General features: G+C 40.4%; 1 protein-coding gene across 1 annotated transcript in view; it reads right to left on the bottom strand.

Moving 5' to 3' along the window:
* The window catches only part of LOC150091138 (choline-phosphate cytidylyltransferase A-like), a 260,273-nt gene extending 235,460 nt beyond the window's left edge, over positions 1-24,813 (bottom strand). The window contains exon 1 of the mRNA XM_090382185.1: positions 24,644-24,813. The gene's annotated coding sequence lies outside the window, so the exon portion shown is untranslated. The remainder of the gene's footprint in view (positions 1-24,643) is intronic.
* Positions 24,814-27,734: the final 2,921 nt, after the last annotated feature.

Here is a 27,734-nt window from a genome sequence, read left to right as displayed (position 1 = left end):
AAAGTAAGCAAATTCTTTGCCATAATTATGAGAGCTTCCTTGGACTTGGGGGGGGGAGGTCCCCATGGATTGGAGGTGTGAAAATGTATCACCAATTCACAAAGGGGGTTCACAAAAGGTGACACAAGTAACTACAGACCTGTTAGTTTAACTTGTTCTGGGGAAAATAATGGAATCACTGGTTAAAGAAGCATTGCAGGATCATCTAGACAAGACTGCAGTAATAGTTAAGACAGCATGGGTTTGTTAAAGGGAGGTCTGCAGTATTAGTTAATACAGCATTTGTTTGTTAAAGGGAGGTCTGCAGTAATAGTTAAGACCCAGCATGGATTTGTTAAAGGGAGGGCTTGTCTGACCAATTTGATTGGATACTATGATGTGGTCACAAAGGAACCGAATGCCAAAAATAATTTTGATATCATATACTTGGATTTCAGGAAAGCTTTTAATGCTGTTGCACATGAAAGACTGCTGTACAAGTTGAAGATGTATGGCATTAAGGGCAAGTTGCTACAATGGATAAAGGGATGGTTCAGTAGTGGGAGATGACAGAGTGGTAATCAATGGACACTGCTCTTCATGGACAAATGTTATTAGTGGAGTTCCTCAGGGTTCGGTGTTGGGCACATTATTGTTTTGTATATTTATAAATGATATTGATGAACGTATATCGTGTTTACTGTCCAAAATGATACAAAGGTTGGCAGGATTGTTAACGACAGTAAAGACAATATGCTACTCCAATTGGATCTAGATAAGTTGGGAAAATGGGCTGAGAAGTGGCAACTGAAGTTTAACATTGACAAATGCAAAGTACTGCATATGGGTAGCAATAACCCAAGAGAAATGTACCAATTATGTGGTACAACACTCAAGGAAGTTGTCAAAGGAGTTACCAAGCCAATTTTGGAGAACCATGTTCCAGACCAGGGGCCCCAGCAGACGATCTCACCATCATCGTGTCTGGAAACTCACGCTCTGCTCTGGAAGCTAATGCTCAGCATGTTTTGTCCAATCTTTCCATCTGGACCAGGTTAAACAAGCTCCACATAAATCCAGCTAAATCCAAAATGATGATCTTCAAGAACAAACTTGACCTGCGGAGACCCCCGCAAATCAAGATCTCTGGTGTGCAACTGCCTTTAGTTACGCAAGCAAGGGTCTTAGGGGTCACTATAGACCACAAACTCTGCTTCTTCCCACACCTCCAACACCTCAGCACCAAAGTTAAAAGGTTTTTCTGCCTCCATCCTCAGAGTCTCTTGAAGTGATTGTGGTTTGTCTAAGAGAATGTTATCGCTATACTACAAAGCAATATTCCTACCCATTGTAACTTATGCTGCCGGTGTGTGGTTCCACCGTGCAGTTATTATAAAAATGAGAAACAAACTGAACTCCATTCAAAGAGGAATGATCCTGGCCACCCAGCGTATATGCAGGACTGTCTCCACGGCAGCTATTCAGGTAATTGCGGGAACTCTCCCGCTTGATTTGTTTACGATCTTCCGTGGGCTCTGCTTCAGAATCAGAAAGAAAATACCAACCTGTATTCTGGATATTGAGCTTAATCTCACTGCAGATGATAAGTGTGAAAAAACAAGATGTTACAGCGAACTGGTCAACATCTGGCAAACCAGGTGGAATACATCGCCACAAGGCACAGTAACCAAAAAATTCTTCCCCAAGGTAAAGTTTGCGATGACCAAAACTGCAAGATCCTGGTTCTCTCTCAGCCTTGAAACGTCCTTCTTAGTGACCGGCCACGGCTCCCTGAATGAAAAGCTGTACCAACTGGGGCTTCTCGCTACCGACCTATGCTTTTGTGGAGGAAGGAAAACTGGTACCACCTTCTTTTTGACTGTGACTTGTACGAGGATCTCAGAGATCAACTTCGGAGAGACATTCTGAACTTCTCCCCAACCAATGTGGATCAACTAATCCAGACTCCAGACAATCTTTCCTCCCTGCAGGCCTTTGCATCTGGCATTTTTACCCGGCAAAAGACCTTGTATGCCAATGCCAACCAAAACCAGACAAACAATTCTACAGCCTAGATTTCACACTTGTGAAGGGGAAGGCTAAATTCAAATTTTTATTATTATTTTTTTATTTTTTATTTATTTTTTTTTTAATTTTTATTATTTTTATTTTATTATTAATATAATTATTATTGTGTTTTTTCTCAATTTGCCATACTATTAATTTTTATTTTATTTTTATTTCTCATACATAAATATATCACTTTATTATTATAATATATTACAATGTATTACCTTTATTATAATATATTACCTGCACGCACCACTAGCTTTTTTATTATTATTATTTTTAATTTTTTTTTACAACCTGCACTATAGATAGTTTTTCTTTCTCCTCTCTTCCCTCTGGAATGCCCCCCCCCAGAGGTTCCTAGCCCACCTGCTGACAACACCAGGTGGGTCAGAGTCTCTTTAGAGACGGTACGTGTTTCATTGGGACTGGACCACCTTCCCGTGGTGTGGACGAGTTACCCAGAATCATTTTTCCAGGTGACTGATGCTTCTGGGTAGCCAAGCGGCCAGAACAGAACACACACAATACACACAAACCTACATCACACACATCTGGCCCATTTGTAGTGACACTGTTCTTCACAGAGATACAAGGCAGAGTTGAACAAACGTTCTAGGTGCTGCCCTTACATATACAGATGTCCACACTCAAGGAAGTGGAAAGTGAAAAAGACCTGGGGGTAATTCTGCAGTCAAATATGAAGTTCACTGAGCAGTGCAGATGGGCTGCCAGGGCAGGTCATGGAGTCTTGTCAATGATATATAGTAATTTTGCTAGCAGGGACAGGGAGGTGATTATCCCATTATACAAGGCAATGGTCAGGTCACACCTAGAGTACTGTGTACAGGTCTGGAGGCCTCATTTTAGGAAGGATGTAGAGTTGCTAGAACTAGTAGAAAGAAGGGCAACAAAGGGATGCTCTTACCAAGAAAAGCTTAAGTTCTGCAAATGCAGCACCTGCAAGGTGATATGATTGAGGTGTATAAGGCCTTGAATGGGTTGAGCAAGCTGAATGCTGATTGGATTCTTCCTCTTGCTCAGACTAAGAACCTGAGGGGCATAGTTTCAAACTGAGGAAAGATAGTTGTAGAATAGATGAGTGGAAATTTGCCTTTAGCCAGCAGATAGTTGATTGGTGGAACAGACTTCCCTAATAGCTTAAATAAATTTAAGGCTGAGCTGGACAGGCATTTGGAACGAATGGAGGGGTGAAATGGGGGAGGGGGGGTTTTGGCTGATGCTGCATAAGCTTGCTTTCTTGCATTGTATTCCTCTACTAATTTTAATGCTAATTCTAATTCATTCTACATTGCTTCTCATTACTACCAGCACACATATTTTTCAGCTATTCTGCTTCCCTGCATGGCTGTACTTGGTTTGGTTTTGGTTTTATTGACGCATTAGCTATTAAGGCTATAATGCGCCAAGACCAGCATGGCTGTACATTTCTCTCACATACATGGTTACTTATTTGGTGTGGAGCCCCTGGTTCCTACACATGGCAGGGTGGTTCTATCAAAACCGGTTTAGGTCAATCCGGTTTTGTTATGTCAGGGCACAGACTACTGCTGTCCATCAATGTTTTAAGTCATTGTCTCGGAGTGGTGGGAGACATGAGCAATTTTAACTATTGATGGAGGGCTGAATTTTTAATTGCTGGAGGGCTGAATTGCCATTCTTTGGATAGTTAATCACATTTCAATCTTTATAATTTTTTTAATCTTTATAATTTTCCTCTTCTACAATGAACAGATGTTCTTCTCTCCTGGGAAGTGGGTCAATCTACGCTATTAGCTGTATTCTGGGGATGTCAAAAATTATACATTCATATAGAACGAGTGCCCAGTCTTAACTCTTGCCACAGGTGCAGTTTGGTCATCAGTCAGCCCTAAGGAGGTTAGTTTTCCCTTTAGGGAGCTATGACCTGTTAATATGAATGTTGTAAAAATTCCAGAGGCATACCACTTAGTTGGCTGATCCGTGGCAGAAACCTTTTGGTAACTAGACCTCTGGTTTCCTGTTTCCACTTTGTTCACCATAGCTCATGAAGCTTTGTGGCTATTCTTTTTCTTTCAGCATTCAACATGTTGGGAGAGATCCAGCCAGCAACTATAGTGCAACATGCTCTGGTAATGGTGAGAAGTATTATACTTTGTATCAATTCTAATTTATTCCTGTTTCTTCCTAAGGCAGAGCTGATGAGCCATGCAGCAGCTCCATAAAGGATAACAGGTAGGAACATTGCCCGGTTTATGATTGCCAGGGTCCTTCATTTAAGCCCCCAGTCTGATTGACTGATCTTGGCAGATCAGTCAATTGACTGATCTTGGCAATACAGCAGAATTTCCCACTTTCTTCACCAAGTAGGTCAAATGGAGATAAAAAGTTAATTTTGAATCAAAGAACACTGTGAGATATTTCAGTTCTGTTACCATTACTGATAGGTGGTACTAGACCAGGGTATGTCTGCCAAGGGTAAAGGTTGATGTTGTTGTAGACCAGACATCTAATTAAGGGCACAAAGTTGATATTGTAGAACAAGTTAGCACTAATAACATTAAGAGTAGGAGACCGGTGGAATTACTCAACAAGTACAGGCCAGTGTTGAAAAAAAGCCATAAGTTAAGGTTGAATATGAAAGTGTCTGCAATTCTGCCCAGACACAATAGGAAGCAGTATATGATGAGAGCATTGTCGATCAAGTCAGCCCTGGAGAGATTGTGCAAGGCTCAAGGGGTAGAATTTTTCTCAGCCTGGTCAATGCTTGTTAACAGGAGAGACTGCTTCTATGAGGATGGGATAGAGTTAAAAAGAAAGGTACAAGAATATTTGCTGATACTATCGAGGCAGTGTTAAATGGGTCGGAAAACTCCCAGGACACACGGACTAATAGATTAACAAGTAGCCACTAGCAGAGGTGAAAGTGATTCTTGCACTGTTTCTACTGGAATGAGCAGCAACCTAGAAAACAAGGTGCAGGAGATTTCAGTGACTGCTGGGAGTCATTGCGGAACAAACAAATACTCTGGCTGTACTATGGTAGCTAAGAATAGGAACAAGTCCATATATACCTGCATGTACACCAATGCTAGGAGTTCAGTAAATAAATTTGAGATGTTGGTCAAAACATCAAAGGTAGATATTGCTGGAATATCAGAAACATGGTGTCATACAGATATAAGCAATGCAGCAATGGAATTTGGGGAGCACAATGTGCAAATGAAGTCTAGCCAGGATAGGAATGGGTTATGCTATTAGTTAAGAAACACAAAATCCAAGGGTGTACAGCCAGTCGATATTAGCATTAGTAGAGGCATATGAGGCAAGAAAGCAAGCCTATGTAGCATCAGACAAAAAAAAAAACGTGCCCATTTCGCCCTTCCGTTCGATCACAATACCTGTCCAGCTCAGCTTTAAATTAATTTAGGCTATCAACTTCCACAACAAAGGATGGAAATCTCTTCCATCTGACCAACTACCTGCTGGCTAAAGGCAAACTTCCGTACATCTATCCTACATCTGTCTTTCCTCAATTTGAATTTATGCCTTCTCAAGTGATTCTTCTGATCAAGAGGAAGTATTCAATCAGCACTGAGCATGCTCAAACCATTCAAGGCTTTATACACCTTAATCAGATCACCTCGCTGGTGCCTAGTCTTCAAAAACTGTAATCTGCAAAACTTAAGCCTTTCTTGGTATGAGCAACCCTTTGTTCCATTCACTAATCTTGTTACCCTTCACTGTACTCGTTCCAACAGCTCTACATTCTTCTTACAATGAGGTCTCCAGACCTGTATACAGAGTACTCAAGGTGTGGCCTGACCATTGTCTTATATAAGGGGATAATCACATCCTTATACCTGCTAGAAAAATTCCTGTATATCATTGACAAGACACCATGAGCTATTCTTACAGACCGCCTCCACTGCTTAGAAAACTTCATATCTGCCTACACAATTACCCCCAGGTCCTTTTCATTCTCTTCCAATGTCAGTGTAGTACCACAGAGTTGATACGTTACTCTGGGGTTACTGTTTCCCATATGTAGCACTTTACATTTGTCAATGTTAAACTTCATTTGCCACCTCTCAGTCCATCTGTTCTACCTTTCCAGATCCTGTTGCAGTCGCATAGTGTCAGTAGTGTCCTTAACAACCCTGCCAACCTTCATATCATCTGCAAACTTGGATATTCAGCTTGATATACCATCATCAATATCATTTATAAATACAGAAAACAACAATGTACCCAACACTGAACCCTGAGGGATTCCACTAATAACATTAGGCCACGATGAGCAGTGTCCATTGATTACCACTCTCTGTCTTCTCCCACTCAACCATCCCTTTATCCGTAGCAGCAATTTACCTCCAATGCCACACTGCTCCAATTTGTTCAGCAGTCTTCCATGTGCAACAGTATCAAAAGCCTTTCTAAGATCCAAATATATGTTATCAAAGTTATTCCCTGCATCCAGTTCCTTTGTGACCACATCATAGTATCCAATCAAATTGGTCAGGCAAGACTTTCCCTTAACAAAACCATGCCGTGTCCCAGCTATAACTGAATTCTTGTCTAGATGATCCTACAGTGCTTCTTTAACCAGTGTCTCCATTAATTTTCGTGGAACAGAAGCTAAACTAACAGGTCTATAATTACTTGTGTCGCCCTTCGATCCTCCTTTCTGAATTGGGATAACATTTGCACATCTCCATTCCATGGGTTCCTCCCCTGAGTCCAAAGAGGCTCTCATAATTATGGCTAAGGGTTTGCTTACTTCCTTTGCTGCCTCCTTTAATATAACTGGATAGATCCCATCCACCCTAGGTGCCTTTTTTATGTTTATCCTCCACTTTCCTCTCAGTTATTACAAAATCATCTAGCTCACTGCCATAGTTTAATTCACCTCTGGCATTCCCTCGCTGAATAAATCCTCATGCGTGAATGTAGATGCAAAATAATCATTTAGTTTGTTAGCCACCTGAGCAGGATCATCAACAGTTGAAAGATCAATATCCAGTGGACCAATCTGATTCATCCCTTTCCTTTCTAGAGTTTACATAGGTAAAGAACTCTTTGCTGTTTTTCTTTGCATCCTTTGCCAAAGATTTCTCATAATCTGCCTTTGCCTGCCTAATTTCCTTTGTGACTTGGTTACAGACCATCTTATATCTATCAAAGGCTTCCATGTCACCCATTAATTTATAAGTATCTCATGCATTTTTCTTGTCTGCCATATTTAACCCCGGGGGCTCACATCTGGTGAGTATGTGTTTGACACACCTAGAGTCCTGAGCTGGATATCTTCATTCTTTTCTTTCTTGGTGATTCCCTTCTACTCTCTCTCTCTCTCTCTCTCTCTCAGAGCAACTTGGGAATTATTTTTTTTTTTTCCTGGCGCAACATAAGCCTTAGGCTTCCTTGCACCATATGGCTATTAATAATAATAATAATAATGTCTCATTAGTTCATCTGACATCCAGTTAGGCCTAAACCTTGAACAATATTCCTTAGTTGGTATGTGAAGTTTAGCAGCTTCCAAGATAAATTCTTTGAATGCTTCCCATTTTGAATTTGCTGTTGGTAACATCATCAGTTGGTCCCACCACATATTGACTGGTCTCACCGTATACTGAACGACATTGCTGGACACTGCACTGTCTAGTCAGTTTGGTGTGACATAAGCACTGGGAAAGCAAAATTGAGAGTAGCAGTGTTTTAGAGCCTTTTGAATCTGATGAGTATAATAAACAACTGTACAGAGAAACAGAGTGCCAGTAAATCAGTGTCTTATAATGGAGGATTCTAATTTCCAAAATATTGACTGGAATTTGTGGGTTGGTCACTCACACAATAGCAAGGCTTTTGTGGATTTATTAGATAAGTTTTCCAAAGCATGTTCAGAAGGCAACTAGAGGGAGTAATACTGTTGATTTGATTATCAGTAGTGATTCTTCTTCACGCATTAAGAATCTGCAAATAAAGGAACCACTAGGTAGCAGTGACCACAGTGTGCTGAAGTGGGATTTACTCAAAGAGGTAACTACCATCATGAGTAAATGGAAGGATTTTTGCTTTTGTAAAGGACACTACGGTGGTCAGAGACGGTATTTAAATTCTATACAGTGAGACCAACTGATGATGTTACCAACAGCAAATTCAAAATGCAAAGCATTCAAAAAATTAATCTTGAAAGCTACTAGGCTTTTCATACCAACTAAGAAATATTGTTCAAGGTTTAGGCCGAAATGGAAGTCAGATGAAATAATGGGACAGGTAACAGAAGAAAAATGCATGGGCTACATATAAATTAACAATTGACACTGAAGCCTAAGATAGAGATAACCCGCACTGTAACCAAGTCACAAAGGAGGTTAAGCAGGCAAATGCAGTTTACGAGAAACCTTTGCAAAGGATGCAAACAGTTCTTTACTTATGTAAACTCTACAAGGAAGGGGATGAATCAGATTGGTCCACTTGATATAGATGGTAAAACTGTTGATGATCCTGCTAAGGTAGCTAACAAACTAAATTGTATTTTGCATCTACATTCACACATGAAGAATTATTCAGGGAGAAGAATGCCAGAGGTGAATTAAACTCTGGCAGTGAGCTAGATAATTATGTAATAACTAAGAACAAAGTGGAGAAATTATTGAAGATAAACATAAGAAAGGCACTTGGGGTGGATGGGATATATCCAGTTATATTAAAGGAGGCAGCAAAGGAAGTAAGCAAACCCTTAGCCATAATTATGAAAGCGTCTTTGGACTCAGGGGAGTCCTTTACTCAGAGCGTCCTTTGCTCCTCTCTAGACCCATGGTCTAGAGATGAACAAATGTGATCTCAGTTCATAAAGGGCAACACAAGTAATTACAGACCTGTTATTTTAATTTCTATTCCATGACAATTAATGGAGGCACTGGTTAAAGAAGCACTGAAGGATTACCTAGATAAGACTTCAGTTATAGCTTGGACACACCATGGGTTTGTTAAGGTTTGTTGAGTATTTTGCATATACATTCACAAGAGGAGTTATTCAGGGATAGGAATGCCAGAGGTGAATTAAACTCTGGCAGTGAGCTAGATAATTATGTAAAGATACCTGGTGGTGAATCGGATTTATCCAGTTATATTAAAGGAGGCAGCAAAGGAAGTAAGCAAACCCTTAGCCATAATTATGAGAGCTTCCTTGGACTCGGGGGTGGTACTCATGGTCGGGAGATTAGCAAATGTGATCCCAATTCATAAACGAGGATCAAAGGGCGACACAAGTAATTACAGACATGTTAGTTTAACTTCTTCTTACTAACATTAGTCTAACTAACATTCCTTCGACGAGGCTACTAGAGACGGTCGTGTTCCAAGCCGCTAAGTGGATTTTTCTTATTTATTGATTTGAAATTATTGTTTTTCTAAAACTTTTGATTTAAATTTAGTAGTATAACATTATTTTGTTATTTCCTGATTAACTTGGTGTATTTATTCTTTACTCGGCCTTGTAATTGCATAAAAGTATCGGTAAGGGTTTCCACGTGTTTCAACTCCGCTACGTTCGTAATTTTCCCGCCATTGTGATACGATAGTTGTATGCCGTACTAGATAGCATTAGTTGAACTTCGTTAGCAGTTAAATTGTACGTTTAAATAAATACATATAACGACTTAGATTACAAACGTAATATAATTAATTATATTTAACATAATTAATAACATAACATAATTAATTAATAAATTAATAGAATCATGACTCAGACCAGAGCAGCAAAGCAAAAGGCTCAAGCTAATGGAAGCGCTGTGGCTCACAGCAGAACTGAGGGGTGCAGTTGTCCTCTGACTCACAGCCTTATAAAATGCACTATTTACTTGATGTTTGCAGAGCAATCGGGTACGGGACATGATACTGCCAAGGGGGATGTCTTTGTGTGTGCGCGCGATGCAAGGAGTGTATCGATATCAGGCAACAACTCAGCGTTCTTGTAGGCCTATATGAGAGCTTGAAGGACAGGGTGGATGCCCTCGAAGAAACTAAATTGAGGGGCCCATCAAGCTCTCAGCTGCCCACATCAACGCCAGAGCTTGAACTTGGGCATCGCGTGACACAGAAACAACCCCCAAGGCAGAATGCGGTGGTCCCAAAGGAACTAGTAGTTGTTGGTGACTCTATTGTCAGGGAAACGGGGAACATGCTTTGTAAAAAAGATAGGTGGAACAGGACCAGGGTATGTCTGCCAGGGGCAAAGGTTGATGACGTTGTAGAGCGAATATCATCTTTTAAGGGCACAAAAGGTGATATAGTTGTACATGTTGGCACTAATAATATTAAGAGTAGGAGACCGGCAGAATTACTTAACAAGTACAGGTCACTGTTGAACAAAGGCCGAGAATTAGGGTTGAATTTGAAAGTGTCTGCAATTCTGCCCAGACACGATAGGAGGGAGTATATGATGAGAGCCTTGTCGATCAATTCGGCCCTGGAAAGATTGTGCAAGGCTCAAGGGGTAGAATTTTTTTCAGCCTGGACTGTACTTGTTAACAGGAGAGATTGCTTCTACAGGGATGGGATACACTTAAATAGAAAGAGTGCAAGAATATTTGCTGATGCTATCGAGGCAGTGTTAGGTGGGTCGGAAAACTGCTAGCTTGGGGGGAGACAAAGACCAATAGATTGACAGTAGCCACTGGCAGAGGTGAAAGAGATTCTTGCACTGCTTCTATTAGAATGAGCAGAAGCCTGAAAAACAAGATGCATGGTATTTCAGAGACTGCTGGGAGACATTGCGGTACAAGTAAACACATGGGTTGTGTTAGGGTAGCTAAGAATAGAAACAGGTGCAGGTATACTTGCGTGTACACCAATGCTAGGAGTTTAGTAAATAAATTTGATGAATTTGAGGTATTGCTCAAAACATCGAAGGCAGATATTGTTGGGATATCAGAGACGTGGTGTCACACAGATATAAGGGATGCAGAACTGCAATTTGGGGAGTACAACGTCTACAGAAAGGATAGACAGGATAGGAAGGGGGGAGGGGTTATGCTATTAGTTAAGAAACACATAAAAACCAAGGAAGTGAAGCCAGTCGACATCGCTGGACAGTGCAGTATTGAGTCAGTTTGGTGTGACATAAGCACTGGGAGATCAAAATTGAGAGTAGGAGTGTGCCTTAGGCCTAATGACTCTGATGAGTATAATAAGGAACTGTACAGGGAAATAGAGTGGGCCAGTAAATCAGAGAGTCTTATAATGGGAGATTTTAATTTCCCAGATATTGACTGGAATTTGGGGGCTGGTTACTCACACACTAGCAGGGCTTTTGTGGATTTATTGGATGATTGTTTTCTACATCAGCATGTTCGGGAGGCAACTAGAGGGAGTAATACTCTTGATTTGATTATCAGCAGTGATTCTTCATGCATTAAGAATCTGCAGATAAATGAACCACTAGGTGACAGTGATCACAGTGTGCTGAAGTGGGATTTACTGAAAGAGGTAACTACCATTAGGGGTAAAGGGAAGGGTTATTGCTTCCGTAAAGGCGACTACAATGGACTGAGACAGTATTTAAATTCTATACAGTGGGACCAACTGATAATGTTACCAACAGCAAATTCAAAATGGGAAGCATTCAAAGAACTTATCTTGGAAGCTACTAGGCTTTACATACCAACTAAGAAATATTGTTCAAGGTTTAGGCCAAAATGGATGTCAGATGAACTAATGAGGCATACGGCAGAGAAGAAAAATGCATGGGATACATATAAATTAACACATGACACAGAAGCCTATGATAGATACAAGTTGATATGCAACCAAGTTACAAAGGAGGTTAGGCAGGCGAAGGCAGATTACGAGAAATCCTTGGCAAGGGATGCAAAGAAAAACAGCAAAGAGTTCTTTACTTATGTAAACTCTAGAAGGAAGGGGATGAATCAGATTGGTCCACTTGATATTGATGGGTCAACTGTTGATGATCCTGCTCAGGTAGCTAACAAACTAAATGAATATTTTGCATCGACATTCACACATGAGGAGTTATTCAGCGAGGGGAATGCCAGAGGTCTATTCAACTCTAGCAGTAAGCTACAGAATCTTGAAATAACTGGGAGTAAAGTGGAGGAGAAACTGTTGAAGATAAACACAAGAAAGGCACCCGGGGTGGATGGGATCTATCCAGTTATATTAAAGGAGGCAGCAAAGGAAGTAAGCAAACCCTTAGCCATAATTATGAGAGCTTCCTTGGACTCAGGGGAGGTACCCATAGACTGGAAATGTGCAAATGTGACCCCAATTCACAAAGGAGGATCAAAGGCTGACACAAGTAATTATAGACCTGTGAGCTTAACTTCTGTTCCAGGAAAATTAATGGAGGCACTGGTTAAAGAAGCACTGCAGGATCATTTAGACAAGACTTCAGTTATAGCTCAGACACAGCATGGTTTTGTTAAGGGGAAGTCTTGCCTGACCAACTTGATTGGATACTATGATGCAGTCACAAAAGAACTGGATGCAGGGAATAACTTTGATATTATATACTTGGATCTTAGAAAGGCTTTTGATACTGTTGCACATGGAAGACTGCTACACAAATTGGAGCAGTGTGACATTGGAGGCAAATTGCTGCTATGGATAAAGGGGTGGTTGAGGGGGAGAAGACAGAGAGTGGTAATCAATGGACACTGCTCATCGTGGACTAATGTTATTAGTGGAGTCCCTCAGGGCTCAGTGTTGGGTCCATTATTGTTTTCTGTATTTATAAATGATATTGATGAGGGTATATCAAGCTTAATGTCCAAGTTTGCAGATGAAACAAAGGTTGGCAGGGTTGTCAAGGACACTACTGACACTATGCTGCTGCAACAGGATCTGGAAAGGTTGAGCAGATGGGCTGAGAGGTGGCAAATGAAGTTTAACATTGACAAATGTAAAGTACTACACATGGGAAACAGCAACCCCAGAGCAACTTATCAACTCTGTGGTACTACACTGACAGTGGTAGAGAATGAAAGGGACTTGGGGGTGGTTGTGCAGGCAGATATGAAGTTCTCTGAGCAGTGCAGACGGGCTGCAAGAGTAGCTCATGGAGTATTGTCAATGATATACAGGAATTTTTCCAGCAGGGATAAGGAGGTGATTATTCCATTGTATAAGGCAATGGTCAGGCCACACCTAGAATACTGTATACAGGTCTGGAGGCCTCATTTCAAGAAGGATGTAGAGCTGCTGGAACGAGTACAGAGAAGGGCAACAAGATTAGTGAATGGAACAAAGGGGTGCTCTTACGAAGAAAGGCTTAAGTTTTGCAAATTAGTGTCTGGAGACTAGGCACCAGCGAGGTGATCTGATAGAGGTGTATAAAGCCTTGAATGGTTTAAGCATGCTCAATGCTGATGGGATTCTTCCTCTAGCTCAGAAAAATCACCTGAGAGGGCATAAATTCAAATTGAGGAAAGACAGATGTAGGATAGACGTGCGGAAATTTGCCTTTAGCCAGCGGGTGGTTGGTTGGTGGAACAGACTGCCATCCCTTGTGGTGGAGGTTGATAGCCTAAATAAGTTTAAGGCTCAGCTGGACAGGTATTTTGAACGAACAGAGTGGTGAAGTGGAAGTGGGTTTTTTTTTTTTTTTTTTTTTTTGGCTGATGCTGCATAAGCTTGCTTTCTTGCATCAAATGCCTCTACTAATGCTAATGCTAATTCCAGGGAAATTAATGGAGGCACTGGTTAAAGAAGCACTGCAGAATCATCTAGATAAGACTTCAGTTATAGCTCGGACACAGCATGGGTTTGTTAAGGGAAAGTCTTGTCTGACCAATTTGATTGGATACTATGATGTGGTCACAAAGCAACTGGATGCAAAGAAAGGCTTTTGACACTGTTGCACAAATTGGAGCAGTGTAGCATTAGAGGCAAATTGCTGATAAAGAGATCATTGAGTGGGAGAAGACAGAGAATGGTAATCAATGCACACTGCTCTTTGGGGATTAATGTTATTAGTGGAGTCGTCCAGAGTTCAGTGTTGGGTCCACTGTTGTTTTCTGCATTTATTAATAAAACTGATGAAACTGATAATCAGGCTTAATGTTGAAGTTGGCAGATGATACAAAGGTCGGCAGGATTGTTAATGACAGCACATTGCTGCAACAGGATCTAGAAAAGTTGAGCAGATGGGCTTCGAGGTGGCAACTAAAGTTTAACATTAACAAATTTACTGCATATGGGAAGCAGTAACCCCAGAGTAACCTATCAACTGTTTCGTAATACAATGACATTGGCAGAGAATGAAAAGGATGTGGTGGTATTGGGAGAAGACAGACAGTGATAATCAATGGACACTGCTAATCGCGGACTAATGTCTCTCAGGGTTCAGTCTTGGGTCCATTATTGTTTTCTGTATTTATAAATGATATTGATGATGGTATATGAAGCTTAATGTCCAAGTTTGCAGACGATACAAAGGTTGGCAGTGTTGTTAACGACACTAATGACAGTACGCTGCTGCAACAGGATCTTGAAAAGCTGAGGAGATGGGTTGAGAGGTGGCAAATGAAGTTTAACATTGACAGATGTAAAGTACTACACATGGGAAGCAGTAACTCCAGCGTAACATATCAACTCTGTGGTACTACACTGTCAGTGGTAGAGAACAAAAAGAATCTGGGGGGTAATTGTGCAGTCAGATATGAAGTTTTCTGAGCAGTGCAGATGGTCTGCAAGAGAAACTCATATTTTCTTGTCAATGATATGCAGGAATTTTTCTAGCAGGGAAAGGGATGTGATTATCCCCTTATATAAGGCAATGGTCAGGCCACACCTGAAGTACTGTATACAGGTCTGGAGGCCTCATTTTAAGAAGGATGTAGGGCTGTTGTAACGAGTACAAAAAAAGGGAAACAAGATCAGTGAATGGAACAAAGGGTTTCTCTTACGAAGAAAGGCTTAAATTTTACAAATTAGAGTGTCTGGAGACTAGGCACCTGCGAGGTGATCAGACTGAGGTGTATAAAGCTTTGAATGGTTTGAACATGCTCAGTACTGACGGGATTCTTCCTCTTGCTCAGAATAATCGCCTGAGAAGGAATAAATTTAAATTGAGGAAAGACATTTGATGTGCGGAAGTTTGTCTTTAGCTAGCGGGTGGTTGATTGCTGTAACACACTTCCATCTGTCATTATAGAAGTTAATAGCTTAAATAGATTCAAGCAGAATAGGCAAACATATGGAGCAGTGTGGATGGGTGAAATGAGAAGAGCGGTTTTTTTTGGCCCATGCTATATAAGCTTGCTTTCTTGCATCATGCGCCTTTCGTAATGCTAATTTTTATAGCTTTAGCATAAGTAGAGGCATTTGATGCAAGAAAGCAAGCTTATGCAGCATCAGCCACAAAAAAAAAAAAAAAACCACTTCCACTTCACCCCTCTGTTCGTTCGAAATACCTGTCCAGCTGAGCCTTAAACCTATTTAGGCTATCAACTTCCACGACAAGGGATGGAAGTCTATTCCACCAACCAACCACCCGCTGGCTAAAGGCAAATTTCCTCACATCTATCCTACATCTGTCTTTTCTCAATTTGAATTTATGCCCTCTCAGGTGATTATTCTGAGAAAGAGGAAGAATCCCATCAGCATTGAGCATGCTCAAACCATTCAGGCTTTATACACCTCTATCAGATCACCTCGCTGGTGCCTAGTCCCTAGACACTGTAATTTGCAAAACTTAAGCCTTTCTTCGTAAGAGCACCCCCTTGTTCCATTCACTAATCTTGTTGCCCTTCTCTGTACTTGTTCCAGTCTCTACATATTTCTTGAAATGAGCCCTCCAGACCTGTATACAGTACTCTAGGTGTGGCCTGACCATTGCTTTATACAAGGGAATAATCACCTCCTTATCCCTGCTAGAAAAATTCCTATATATCATCGACAATACACCATGAGCTACTCTTGCAGACTATCTGCACTGCTCAGAAAACTTCATATCTGCCTGCACAACCACCCCCAGGTCACTTCCATTCTCTACCACTGTCAGTGTAGTACCACAGAGTTGATACGTTGCTCGGGGGTTGCTGTTTCCCATATGTAGTACTTTACATTTGTCAATGTTAAACTTCATTTGCCACCTCTCAGCCCATCTGCTCAACCTTTCCAGATCCTGTTGCAGTAGCATAGTGTCAGTAGTGTCCTTGACAACCCTGCCAACCTTCGTCTGCAAATTTGGACATTAAGCTTCATACCATCGTCAATATCATTTATAAATACAGAAAACAATAATGGACCCAATACTGAACCCTGAGGGACTCCACTAATAACATTACTCCACGATGAGCAGTGTCCATTGATTACCACTCTGTCTTCTCCCCTCAACCACCCCTTTATCAATAGCAGCAATTTGCCTCCAATGCCACACTGCTCCAATTTGTGCAGCAGTCTTCCATGAGCAACAGTATCAAAAGCCTTTCTAAGATCCAAGTATATAATAACAAAGTTATTTCCTGCATCCAGTTCTTTAATGACTGCATCATAGTATCCAATCAAATTGGTCAAGCAAGACTTCCCCTTAACAAAACCATGCTGTGTCCGAGCAATAACTGAAGTCTTGTCTAGATGATCCTGCAGTGCTTCTTTAACCAGTACCTCCATAAATTTTCCTAGAACAGAAGTTAAATTAACAGGTCTATAATTACTTGTGTCGCCCTTTGATCCTCCTTTGTGAATTGGGGTCACATTTGCACATCTGCAGTCCATGGGTACTTCCCCTGAGTCCAAGGAAGCTCTCATAATTATGGTTAATGGTTTGCTTACCTCCTTTGCTGCCTCCTTTAATATAACTGGATAGATCCCATCCAACCCAGGTGCCTTTCTTGTATTTATCTTCAACAATTTCTCCTCCACTTTACTCTCAGTTATTGCAAGATTCTCTAGCTTACTGCCAGAGTTGAATACACCTCTGGCATTCCTATCGCTGAATAACTCCTCATGTGTGAATGTCGATGCAAAATATTCATTCTGTTTGTTAGCTACCTGAGCAGGATCATCAACAGTTGACCCATCGATATCAAGTGGACCAATCTGATTCATCCCCTTCCTTCTAGAGTTTACATAAGTAAAGAACTCCTTGCTGTTTTTCTTTGCATCCCTTGGCAAAGATTTCTCGTAATCTGCCTTCGCCTGCCTAACCTCCTTTGTAACTTGGTTACAGATCAACTTGTATCTATCATAGGCTTGTGTGTCACGTGTTAATTTGTATGCATCCCATGCATTTTTCTTCTCTGCCATATGTCTCATTAGTTCAACTGACATCCACTTAGGCCTAAACCTTGAACAATATTTCTTAGTTGGTATGTAAAGCCTAGTAGCTTCCAAGATAAGTTCTTTGAATGCTTCCCATTTTGAATTTTCTGTTGGTAACATCATCAGTTGGTCCCACTGTAGAGAATTTAAATACTGTCTCAGTCCACCCTAGTCGCCTTTACGAAAGCAATAACCCTTCCATTTACCCCTAATGGTAGTTACCTCTTTGAGTAAATCCCACTTCAGCACATTGTGATCACTGCCACCTAGTGGTTCATTTACCTGCAGATTCTTAATTCATGAAGAATCACTACCGAAAATCAAATCAAGAGTATTACTCCCTCTAGTTGCCTCCCGAACGTGCTGATGTAGAAAATAATCATCCAATAAATCCACAAAAGCCTTGCTAGTGTGTGAGTGACCAGCCCCCAAATTCCAGTCAATATCTGGGAAATTAAAATCCCCCATTATACGACTCTCTGATTTACTGACCCACTCTATTTCCCTGTACAGTTTCTTATTACACTCATAAGTCATTAGGCCTATAACACACTCCTACTCTCAATTTTGATCTCCCAATGCTTATGTCACACCAAACTGACTCGACACTGCACTGTCCAGCAATGTCGACTGGCTTCACTTCCTTGGATTTTATGTATTTCTTAACTAATAGCATAACCCCTCCTCCCTTCCTATCCTGTCTATCCTTTGTGTAGACATTGTACTCCCCAAATTCCAGTTCTGCATTCCTTATATGTGTGACACCACGTCTCTGAAATCCCCACAATATCTGCCTTTGATGTTTTGAGCAATACCTCAAATTCATCAACTTTATTTACTAAACTCTTAGCATTGGTGTACACGCAAGTATACATGCACCTGTTCTTTTTCTTAGCTACCCTAACACAACCGATGTGTTTATTTGTACCCCAATGATTCCCAGCAGTCTCTAAAATATCCTGCATCTTATTTTCCAGGCTGCGGCTCATTCAAATAGAAGCAATGCAAGAATCACTTTCACCTCTTCCAGTGGCTACTGTTAATCTATTAGTCCTTGTATCCCAGCAATCTAGCAGTTTTCCGACCCACCTAACACTGCATCGATAGCATCAGCAAACATTCTTGCACCCTTTCTATTTAAGTGTATCCCATCCCTGTAGAAGCAGTCTCTCCTGTTAACAAGTACAGACCAGGCTGAAAAAATTCTACCCCTTGAGCCTTGCACAATCTTTCCAGGGCCGAATTGATTGACAGGGCTCTCATCATATACTCCCTCCTATCGTGTATGGGCAGAATTGTAGACACTTTCAAATTCAACCCTAATTTCACGGCTTTTTTTCAACAGTGACCTGTACTTGTTAAGTAATTCCGCCAGTCTCCTACTCTTAATATCATTAGTGCCAACGTGTACAACTGTATCACCTTTTGTGCCCTTAAAAGATTATATCCGCTCTACAACGTCATCAACCTTTACCCCTGCAGACATATCCTGGTGCTGTTCCACCTATCCTTTTTACAAAGCATGTTTCCCGTTTCCCTGACAATAGAGTCACCACCAACAACTACTAGTTCCTTTGGGACCAGCGCATTCTGCCTTGGGGGTTACCGCTGTGTTGCCTGATGACCAAGTGCAAGCTCCGGCATTGGTGTGGGCAGCTGAGAGCTTGATGGGCCCCTCACTTTTAATCCTTCGAGGGCATCCACCCTGTCCTTCAGGCTCTCATATAGGCCCATAACAATGCCGAGTTGTCGCCTGATTTCCTTACACTCCTTGCATCGCGCACACACAAAGACATCCCCCATGGCAGTATCATGTCCCGTACCCGACTGCTCACAAACATCAAGCAAGTAGTGCATTTTAATAGGCTGTGATTCAGAGGGCAACTGCCCACCCTCAGTTCTCCCCTGAGCCACAGCACTCCCATAAGCTTGAGCCTTTTGCTTTGCTGCTCTGGTCTGAGTCATGATTTCGATTTAATTTCAATAAAATTTCAATTTCAGTACAAAATTAAAACCCTAAACTTATATCCCAACACAGTTATAACGCTATATTTATGTTTCAGTATCGAGTGTTATCTACGAAATCCCTTTATATAACTTCCGTATGAAGTTAAGTATTAATTATTTATTGTTTACTAATTATTTATGTTATGTAACCCAAGTCGTTATATGTATAGTTAAAAGTACAATTTAATTGACAATGAAGTTCAACAAGATTAATTATCTGATTAATTGACAATATTATGTACTATACTATACTATATTAAGCTTATGCCATCTATTTCAAGATATTTTGTATCGCGTAACAATGGTGGCTATTTACGAACAGTAAACACGTGGATTTGATACTGTTTCCGATACTAAGTAATACCTACAAAATCTCTATCTAAGTATCGTAAATAGGAATATAAAGCTACTCTAGAAAATAAGTTAATACGCCAATTTAAGCTAATAAAACAAAATAAATCAGAAAAAACTTCTCTGTTCCAGGAGCGGCAAAAATTTACATCCGCACAGGCTACGCTTGTTCTCTAAGTAGTAGTAAGAGCATCTTCATTAGAGCAACCCCTGTGTTCCACTCAATAATCTTGTTGCCCCTCTCTGTACTCATTCCAGCAGCTCTACATCCTTCCTAAAATGAGACCTCAGACCTGTATACAGTACTGAAGGTGTGGTCTGACCATTGCCTTATACAAAGGGATAATCACTTCCTTTTCCTTGCTATAAAAATACCTGTATATCATTGACAAGACACCATGATCTACTCTTGCAGACCATCTGCACTGCTCAGAAACCTTCATATCTGACAAACAATTACCCCCAGGGCCTTATTCTCTACCACCATGAATGTAGTACCACACAGCTGATAGGTTATTCTGAGGTTATGTTAAACTTCAGTTCCCACCTCTCAGCCCATTTGCTCAACTGTTCTAGATCCTGTTGCAGTAGCGTACTGTCATTAGTGTCATTAACAACCCTGCCAACCTCCATATTGTCTGCAAACTTAGACCCAAGTATACATCAAAATTATTCTTCGCATTCAGTTCGTTTGTGACCACATCAAAATATCCAATTAAATTGGTCAGTCAAGACTTCCCCATAACAAACCCATCCTGTGTCTCAACTATAACTGCTGCCTTGTCTAGACGATTATGCAGTGCTCCTTTAAGCAGTGTCTCCTTTAATTTCCCCGAAACAGAAGTGACAAGACACCAAGACGCCACAGAAGTGACAAGACACCAAGACACCACAGAAGTGACAAGACACGAAGTAAGTACAGAGCTGTTCTTACTTGGGACACCTTTGATCCTCCTTTGTGAAATGGAGTCACATTTGCACATCACCAGTCCATGAGGACTGCCCCCCCCTTCAGGCCAAGAAAGCTCTCATAATTATGGTTCAGGGTTTGCTTACTTCCTTTCTGCCTCCTTTAATATAAATGATAGCCTATCCAACTTAGGGGGCTTTCCTATGTTTAACTTCAACAATTTCTCCTCCACTTTGCCCTCAGTTATTAAAAAATCATTTAGCTCCCTGCCAGAGTTTGATCAACTTCTGCCATTCCCACTCCTCATGTGTGAATATAGATGCAAAATACTCATTCAATTTGCCAGCTACCTGAGCAGGATCATCAACAGGATATTGAACGATCGATATCAACTGGACCATTGTGATTCATCCCCTTACTCCTAAAGTTTACATAAGTGAAGAAATCCTCGCTGTTTTTCATTGCATCCTTTACCGATGATTTTCGTTATCTGCCTTCACCTGCCTAACCTCCTTTGTGACTTGATTAATGACAGCTTATACCTATCATAGGCTTCTGTTTCACAATATTTCTTAGTTGGCATGAAAATCCTAGTAGCTTCCAAGATTAATTCTCTGAATGCATCCCATTTAGATTTGTTGTTGATAACATCCTCAGTTAGTCCCATTGTATAGAATTTAAAAACGGTCTCAGACCACCGCAGTCACCATTATGAAAGCGAAAACCCTTCCCTTTACCCCTGATAGTAGTAACAACTTTGCGTGAATCCCACATCAGCACACTGTGATCCCTGCCATCTAGTGGTTCCTATATCTCCAGATCCTTAAGGCATGAAGAATCACTACTAATAATCACATCAAGAGTATTGCACCCTCTGATTGCCTCTTGAACATGCTGCTGTAGAAAACAATCATCCAATTAATCCACAAAAGCCTTGCTAGTGTGCAAGTGAACACCCCATAAGTTCCAATCAATATCTGAGAAGTTAAAATTTCCCATTATGAGACATTCTGATTTACTGGCCCACCCTATTTCTCTGTACATTTGTTCATTATACTCATCAGAGTCATTAGGGCCACACTCCATTTTGCTTTCTCTGTGCTTATGTCACACCAAACTGATTAAACATTGCAATGTCCTTCCATGCAAACTGGATGCACTTCCTTAGATTTTATGTGTTTCTTAACTGACAACATAACCCCTCCTCACTTCCTATCCTGTACACATTGTACTATCCAATTTCCAATTCTGCATTCCTTATATTTGTGTGACACCACGTCTCTTATATTCCAACAATATCTGCCTTTGATGTTTTGACCAGCACCTCAAATAAATCAAATAATTTACTAAACTCCTAGCACTGGTGTACACGTAAGTATGCATGCACCTGTTCTTATTCTTAGCTACTCTAACACAACCCATGTATTTACTTGTTCCTTGCTGACTGCCAGCAGTCCTGGTAATCTCAACACCTTGTTTTCCAGGCTCCTGCTCTTTCCAATAGAAGCAGTGCAAGAATGACTTTCACCTCTTCCAGTGGCTACTGTTAATCTATTAGTCCGTGTATCCCCCCCCAAGCTGGAAGTTTTCTAACCCATCTAACGCTGCCTCGCTAGCATCGGCAAATATTCTTGCACCCTTTCTAATTCAGTGAATCCCATCACCGTATAAGTAGTCTCATGTTAACAAGCAGATATCATACTGAGAAAAATTCTACCCCATAAGCCTTGCACAATCTCTTCATGGTCGAATTGATTGACAAAAATTCTACCCCATAAGCCTTGCACAATCTCTTCATGGTCGAATTGATTGACAACGATCTATTCATAAACTCCCTCCTATAGTGTCTGGGCAGACAGGATAGGAGGGAGTATATGAAGCAGACCCTTTCAAGTTCAACCCTATTCGTGGCTTTTTTTCAATATTGTTAAGTAATTATACCCTTCTAGTCTTAATGTCATTAGTGCCAATGTATACAATATCACCTTTTGTACCTTTAAAAGATGATATCTGCTCCTCAACTTTTGCCCCTAGCAGACACTCTCGTCCTGTTCCACCTATCCTTTTTGCATAATATATTCCCTATTTCCCTGACAAAAGTCCTGATACACCAGCGCAATCCACCTTGGGTTGTTGTTGTTGTTGTTATTATTTGGTTTTTAGGAGCATTAGCAACTAAGGCTATATTGCTCTGGGGATATGCGGTGGTCATTCCCTGACCTTTCCACATCCTCTGTATTTGGTGGTCACGGGTTCGAACCCCAGTCTAATCAAGAAGCGTGTGCTACGCACTGCTGCTCCTGCCCACCTGGCTACGGAGGCGCCTCCACCTTGGGGATTCCCAAAGTGTTGCCTTATGTACAAGTGCAAGCACTGGCTTTGAAGTGGACAGCTGAGAGCTTGATGAGAGCTAAACCCCAATTTAAATGCTTCGATGGCATCTACCCTGTTCAACCTCTCATAAAGGCCCTTAACAATGCTGAGTTGGTGGCTAACTTCCTCTACTGCTAACATCAAGCACACACAAAGACTACCCAAACATCAAACAAGCAGTACATTCCAAAAGGCTGTGATTCAGAGGACAGTGAATTCTCCCCTGAGCCACAGCACTCCCACTACCTTAAGCCTTTTGCTTTGCTGCTCTGAGGCATGATTTTGTTTAATTTCAAAAAACAATTAAAAATATTACACTAAACTTATATCCCAATGCATAAATAACACTATATATACAGTTCAGTATCAAGTTTTATTTCCTACTGAGTTAAAATTATAAGAATTTCGTATCTCCTAACAAGTTTAAGTTATAACGTTATGTTTTTAAATCTAAGTTGTTATATGTATGAAGTTAAAATAGATTTAACAATCTATGGCCACGTTGCCATAGATTGTTAAATCTACATACAGGAACTTCATTAGCAAGAATAAGTTGATTATCTTATTGTACAAGGCAATGGTTAGGTAGTATCTTAAGTACTCCATACAGGTCTGGAGGCCTCATTTTAGGAAGATGTATATCTGCTGGAACAGATACAGTATAAGGCAATGAGATTGGTGAATGGAACATAATGGGGGTCTTACCAAGACAGGCTTCAGTTCTACAAACTGAAGCATCAGGAAACTAGGCATCTGCAAGATGATCTGATTGAGGTCCGAATGGATTGAACATGCTTAATACTGATGGCATTCTTCCTCTTGCTCAGTCTACACACAAAGTGTGGTGTAAATTCAAACTGGGAAGGATGGCTGTGGGTTAGATATGAAAAAGTTTGCTTTTAACCTGCAGGTAGTTGATTTATTGAAAAAACTTCCATCTGTCATGGAAGTTGGTAGTTTGAATAAATTCAAGGAAGAACTAGATAAATTATTGGATGGGATCAACAGGGAATATGGCAAAGGTTTTTTTTTTTTTTTTTTTTTTGGTTGATGCTTTATAAGCTCACTTTTTTGCATCATATGCCACTACTAATACTAAACACAAGTAGTTTTTTGCTTAAGCACTCGCCCTAGTTGAAACAGGCATGAATTCGCATTTTGTTCTAATAAAAAACCTTGAGTAATAGTTATTTTTATTAAATTTTACTTATTTCTCGATGGCCGTCATGTTAGCCCTCCGAACATGCAAAACTATGAGCATCCCTAAAACTAAGGTTCAATGAAAAGTATCGCAACTAATATGTTAGGGAAATACTGGAAAATTTATAAATTCTTCTTCCCAACCATTGAAAAGCTTTTTCAAAGATCTCTCCTGTGTTTGTTAATAAACATTTTAAAAAAATGAGATTCTACAGGCGCCACCGCGTGGCAGAACTAGCGGTATGGCAGCTTCGACAGTCAAAAGAGCACATCGTATTTTTAACTCAACCATGCACTCTTCAAGATACAAAAACACACTCATACGAATAACATTTTCATACCAGTACACTGTACAACTTATTTATAATTTCTTGTGACATTTCTCAGGATAAATCAGTTGAAAAACTAAGTTTCTCTATCTTACTACATTTCCAAAATTGCTCGTATAACATGTGAACTTACCACAATCGATTAAATTATAACTTTTGCTACTTCCTATATTAGGAAATCCTACATCTTATGAATAACAATTCAACTGTTTTGAAAACTGCATATGCGTCAAGAATTATATAGCGTGAACATGATCAAGGGTTATAATAACTGAACTTAAGACTCCAGTGTCAAAAGTTATCAGTAACTCATTGCAAGAAATCACAGTTCAAACACAGCACATAAACACACACGTCACAATCTCTAACAAACTGAAAACACGCAACACCTGACTTCCGGTATACCGTTATAGAGGGCGGGTAATAAATAATTTAATAAATTTGATTTACTTCCGTTAATTCATAAAAATACTAATAGACATACAGAATTGGTATAGGTAAGAACATTAAAACAGAAACCACTGTCCTATTCAAGCGTTGTTTCATAAATAAGCAACATTCAAACATTTTACAATTAATTTTAATACCAAATATTTCTAGTAGTAGTAGCAGTAGTAGTAGTGGTAATAGTAGTGGCATGTGATGCAAGAAAGCATGTGTATGAGCTTATGCAGCATCACCCATTAAAAAAAAAAAAAAAAAAGCCACACCATTCCCTCCAAACGCCTGACCAGTTCCTCCTTAAATTTATTCAACCTATCAACTTCCACAACGACGGATGGAAGTTTCTTCCAAAAATTAACCACACGCTGGTTATAGGCAAATCTCCGCACATCTATTCTACATCTGTCTTTTCTTAATTTGAATTTACGCCCACTTAGGTTAGTAATCTGAAAAAGGGGAAGGATCCCATCAGAATTCAGCATGCTCAATCCATTCAAGTAACCCCGAGAACTCGCAGACAGAGTTAAACAGCATTCGAAATTCTTCAACATCAGAAAAAATATATATTATTATTATTATTATCATTATTATTTCCCCCTGATTGGGGGATTACACTCCGTGCAGGGTACTGCTACCAAGTACACAGGGTGGTTGTAATGTCTCGTGTTACTGTCGGTCGAGGAAATCCCTCAGTGCAGTCCCTCATTGTTTGGGTCCTTATTGTTTTCTGTATTTATAAATAATATTGATGATGGTATATCAAGCATAATATCCATGTTTGCAACGATACAAAGGTTGGTAGGATTGTCAAGGACACTACTGACACTATGCTGCTCCAAATGGATCTGGAAAGGTTGAGCAGATGGGCTGAGAGGTGGCAAATGAAGTTTAATATTGACAAATGTAAAGTACTACATATGGGAAACAGCAAGCCCAGAGCAACGTATCAACTCCGTGGTACTACACTGACAGTGGTAGAGAATGGAAGGGACCTGGTGGTGGTTGTGCAGGCAGATATGAAGTTTTCTGAGGAGTGCAGATAGTCTGCAAGAGTAGCTCATGGTGTCTTGTCAATGATATACAGGAATTTTCCTAGCAGGGATAAAGAGGTGATTGTTCCCTTGTATAAGGCAATGGTCAGGCCACACCTTGAGTACTGTATACAGGTCTGGAGACCTCATTTCTAGAAGGATGTAGAGCTTCTGGAACGAGTACAGAGAAGGGCAACAAAATTAGTGAATGGAACAAAGGGGTACTCTTACAAAGAAAGAAAGGCTTAAGTTTTGCAAACTACAGTGTCTGGAGACTAGGCACCAACGAGGTAATCTGAAAGAGGTGTATAAAGCCTTGAATGGTCTGAAAGCTTCTTTGCACAGATTCTTCCTCTTGCACAGAATAATCACCTGAGAGGGCATAAATTCAAATTGAGGAAAGACAGATGTAGAATAGACGTGCGAAAATTTGACTTTAGCCAGCGGGTGGTTGGTTAGTGGAACAGATGTCCATCCCTTGTCGTGGAAGTAGATAGCCTAAATAAATTTAAGGCCTAGCTGGACAGGTATTTCGAACGAAAGGAGGGGGTGAAATGGAAGTGGGTTTTTTTTGGCTGATCATGCATAAGCTTGCTTTCTTGCATCATATGCCTCTACTAATGCTAACGCTAACGCCAAATCTCTGATTATCCTACAGGTGTTCAGGATTCCGACTTTCTGGAATTCCTTGTAGGTGTTCTCTGGGAGACCTATTGCTGCTAAGCTGTTATGTAGAGTTTTTATAACGGTGGTTGACACAATGATTGGGATGGTTGATTCATCTTGCATAAGCCACATCTCCTTGATCTCATGTCTAAGGTTCGTGCATTTCTTAATTTTATTCCTCATGGGTTTTCTGGACATTACTAGGGTCTGGCACGGCTATGTCAATCAGGAGGGTAGCCTTTTCCATCTTGTCCACAAGGGTTTATGTCCAGTCTGTTGTGCGTGATGATCTTAGCATTAAGGTTAATATAGGCATATGATGCAAAAAAGCAAGATTATGCAGAATCAGCCAACAAAAGAAAAACCACGCACCCATTTCATACCTCCTTTCGTTCCAAGTACCTGTCTTGCTCAGCCTTAAATTTATTTAGACAATCAACTTCCAAAACAAACGAGGGAAGTCTGTTCCGCCAACCAACCACCAGCTGGCAAAAGGCAAATTTCCACATATCATAGGATAGATATATATATATCTATCCTATGATAGATATTTCCACATAGGATAGATATATCCTACATCTGTATTTTCTCAATTTGAATTTATGCCCTCTCAAATGATCATTCTGAGCAACAGGAAAAAATTCCATCATCATTGAGAATGCTCAAACCATTCAAAGCTTTATACACCTCACTGAGATCACCTCGCAGGTGTCCAGTCTCCAGACATCGTAATTTCAAAATTTAAGTATTTTCGTAAGAGAAACCCTTTGTTCCATTCATAAATCTGATCTTGCATTTTTCTGCACTCGTTTCAACAACTCTATACCTTTCTTAAAATGAGGACTCCAGACCTGTATACAACATTCAAGGTATGGCCTGACCATTGCTTTATAAAGAGATTAATCACCTCCTAATCCCTGCTAGAAAAATTGCTGTATATCATAGAATAGGCACTATGAGTTACCCTTGAAGACTGTTTGCACTGCCCAGATAACTTCATATCTGCCTGCACAATTACCCCCAGGTCTTCTTCTTTCTCTACAACTGTCACTGCAGTACCACACAGTTGATACATCACTCTGG

Source organism: Mastigoproctus giganteus, chromosome 1, assembly GCF_048544385.1.
Source record: "Mastigoproctus giganteus isolate SK-2022 chromosome 1, ASM4854438v1, whole genome shotgun sequence".
Taxonomy (NCBI): Eukaryota; Metazoa; Arthropoda; class Arachnida; order Uropygi; family Thelyphonidae; genus Mastigoproctus; species Mastigoproctus giganteus.
The sequence above is the reverse complement of the archived record's forward strand: the minus strand, read 5'-3'. Positions and strand labels throughout refer to the sequence as shown.